This window comes from Eumetopias jubatus, unplaced genomic scaffold, assembly GCF_037043125.1.
Source record: "Eumetopias jubatus isolate StellerSeaLion01/CBP00866 unplaced genomic scaffold, mEumJub1_p1.0 scaffold_1, whole genome shotgun sequence".
In the NCBI taxonomy this organism is placed as follows: domain Eukaryota; kingdom Metazoa; phylum Chordata; class Mammalia; order Carnivora; family Otariidae; genus Eumetopias; species Eumetopias jubatus.
Window position 1 is genome coordinate 210,005,999 of NW_028274807.1, and position 3,783 is coordinate 210,009,781.

Sequence of the window (3,783 nt, forward strand, 5' to 3'; positions counted from 1 at the left end):
CTCATTATGTGTATATCTTCTGTAATTATCCCAAAGTTCTTGGATTTCTGTTCTTTATTCTTTTTATTTCAGCTTCAAGGACCCTATTGACACATTCTTTAGCTTACTGATTCCTCATACATTTCCACTGTATTGAAGAGCTCCCCAAAGGAATTCATTTATGTTCTGTTCTTTTAGTTTTTTTTATTTCTTGTGTTTTCCTTTTGATTCTTAGAGTTTCTATCTCTTCTTACATTACTCATATATTCTTGCATTTTATCCACTATTTCCATAGATCACAAGCATATTAATCATGGTTATTTTACATTTATGGTCTGATAATTGTAACATATTGCTACATCTGAATCAAGTTCTTTTGCTTGTTCTATTTCCTGAAAATGTATTTTTTAAATCAGTATGCCTTTTAACTTTTTGTTGAATGCTGGATGTGATGGACTGTGAAAAAGGAACTGAGGTAAATAGGCCTTTAGTGTGAGGGTTCATGTTTATCTGAGTAGGGTTTAGGCTGTGTTTACGATCTGTCGTGGCTGTCAGAGGCTAAAATATTCTCAGGTATCCTTGCTTTTGTCACCCATGTTGTCTTTAGGGTTTATGGAGGCTTCTTAGACAAGTTCTGAAATGTATAGTTCTTTTGGTTTATTCCAAACAGGAGTCTTCCTGATGTAGTGGAATGTTGTGGGTAGAGAGGAAGTGTTCTGTATCCTATGATCTGGTCTTAGTATTTTAATGAGCATGTGTCCTTGGACTGCGACCTTCTTTGTTATAATAGGAAAGATATTTGGTCTTTGTCCATGGTTCTCAGCCAAGACTTCCTAAAGCCCTTGGACTTTCTGAGTGATAAGGGTGACAGAAGCATCTTATGTTCTAATGAGGTAATCGTTTGCTGACCCCTAGATAGCTTCAGGATGGGAGTTAGTCACCAGGAAGACCAGACTTGGATTGGAGGCTTAGAACTTTCAGCCCAGCCCCCAACCTCTGGGGAGTGGGGAGGAAGGAGTTGGAGATGGAGTTATTCGCCAACTGCCAATGATTTAGTCATTCATGCCTATGTAAGGAAACTCCATAAAACCCCCTAAACCTCAGGATTCAGGGGAATTCTGACACCAATGTGCTGGAAATGTGTTTTATCTGGAGAAGGCATGGAGGTTCCCTACCTCTGCCATGTACTTTGCCCTGTATGCCCCTTCCATTTGGCTGTTTCTGACTTGTATCCTTTATGATAAATCAATAATAATAGCATTTTATTAGTCCTAAAGTGTTTCTGTCAAATTAACAAACACAATCCAGGGGACCTTTGAATTTGTAGTTGGCCATGCAGAAATGTGTGTAGCCAGCCACCTCTCCCCCATTTGTGGCTGACATCCAATGTGGGGGCAGTTTTGTGAGACTGAGCCCTTAAACTGTGGAATATGATGTTAACTGTATTTTGTGTTAGAATTAAATAGAATTGTTGGGATGCCTGGGTGGCATTGGTTGGTTAAGCATCTGCCTTCAGCTCAGGTCATGATCCCAGGTTCCTGGGATCAAGCCCCGCATCCGGCTCCCTGCTCAGCAGGGAGCCTGCTTCTCCCTCTACCTGCCACTCCCTCTGCTTGTGCTTTCTCTCTCTCTCTATCTCTGACAAATAAATAAAATCTTAAAAAAAAAAAAGAAATAGAATTTTAGGCCACCCTTACCCTTAGAGTTGGAGTGTTGGAGAACTGGTGTTTGGGGAACACACCATGTATTTGCTCTCAGGAGTTAGAGAAAAGAACAAAAACCTCTCAACCTCACATATATTTCTAAATGCCCCCTCTCCTCAACTTAGGTCAGGTAGGAAAGCTAAAGGGAACTCAGGTTGGCTGTTTCATCCCCCCACCTCCTCACCCCTGCTGTGTCAGGTAGGTTCTGGTAAAATCCCAGTCAGGCTCTTGAAAAGCAGATTATATTAAGGACAGGCCCTGTTAAAGAGAATGATATGGGCATATGTCAAAACGGCTATATTTCTGTCTCTCTTTCTAATTCTGGAGACAGCAGTTTGCCCTGTGATTAATGCTTTCATAGTTCTGTGGTGTTGATTTTAAGTTGCTTTTTTTTTTTTTTAAGATTTTATTTATTTCACAGAGAGAGATAACAAGAGCAGGAACACAAGCAGGGGGAGTGGGAGAGGAAGAAGCAGGCTTCCTGTGGAGCAGGGAGCCCGATGTGGGGCTCGATCCCAGGACCCTGGGATCATGACCCGAGCCGAAGGCAGCCGCTTAACGACTGAGCCACCCAGGCGCCCTGATTTTAAGTTTGTTAGCTTTTTTTCCAGTGAGGATAGAAATGTCACTTCTAAGTTCCTTACATGCCAGATGACAAACCAGAGGTCTCTATTTTTTAATGTTTGTTGGCTAGACAGCTTTAAAAGCCTCATTCCTCCTTCTCCTTGTGCCCTGCGTCTGAACAAGGTAACAAGAAAGCCTGCCTGCTCACTGCTTTGGCACCGGGAAGAGATTCAATCCTGGGAAGCCTCTGCCCTTGTGCCCAAACTCTCGCTCTAGACAACCCCTGAACTTCAAGAAAGAACCTAGGCCAGGCTCCTTTCCTTGCTCTTTCTTTTTTTTTTCTTTGTTTAAAGATTTTATTTATTTATTAATTGGGGGGGCAGAGGGAGAGGGAGAGTCTTAAGCAAACTCTGTGTTGAGCGCAGAGCCCCACATGGGGCTCGATCTCATGACTCTGACATCAGGACCTGAGCTAAAACCAAAAGTCAGTTGCTTAACTGAAGTGCCACCCAGGTGCCCCCTTTCCTTGCTCTTTCAAGGCATTTCCCACCTGCTTGGGAGGCATGCCCTCCCTGGACACTTCCATTATCAAAGTAATTAACCTTTTCATTTGTTCCCGGAAGGGATATGTTGTCAACCAAACCTAGAGTGGGGGCCCACCTGACTCTACGGGTGACCATAACAGTTATAGAAAGGGTAACATGGCATATATATTGTAATACACTTTGCTTAATTATTTATTAATAAATATTCCTGATCTTTACATATCAATACATGCCACCCTTTGTTTTTTAAAAAAAGTAGGTATGATGATGAGTTTATGCAGGCAAGTCTTTCTAAATAGACAGTTGGATTTTTTTAAAAATTTTTTTTTTAAAGATTTTATTTATTTATTTGGCAGAGAGATACAGAGAGAGAGCAAGTAGGCAGAGAGGCAGGCAGAGGGAGAGGGAAAAGCAGGTCCCCCATGGAACAGGGAGCCTGATGTGGGGCTCGATCCCAGGACCCTGGGACTACGACCCGAGCCGAAGGCAGCCGCCCAACCGACTGAGCCACCCAGGCGCCCCTAGACAGTTGGATTTTAACCAATTTGCCACCAAAACCATGAGTGAAAACTCAGATTGCCAAATTACAGAACAAACATACAAATTATGTTCTTTTCAAACAGAATTTCTTAAGATTTTTATCATCAAATATATTGAGGAAAGAATGTACAAAATGTTTTGCAGTGGGATCTGCTAATAATATAAACGTCCTTGAAGTCATCATCAAGATTCCTAACTGTGGGCAGTAGGGAGAGTCTCATGTTCTCCTCCCTGGCTCACCTCTGTCCTGCCCCATAGATGACCACTGTCCTGATGCTTTGTTTATCCTCGATACCTTTACCATCTATTATTTTTCACTAAGCAGAGTTCTTTCAGCTTTCTTCCTTCCGCTTTTGAACAGATAAGTATCAATGGAATTACACTGTAAGGTTTTCCAGTGATTTTTGCCTCCGTATGTTTCTCACATGCGAGCACCTGAGGCTTCTGGCCTG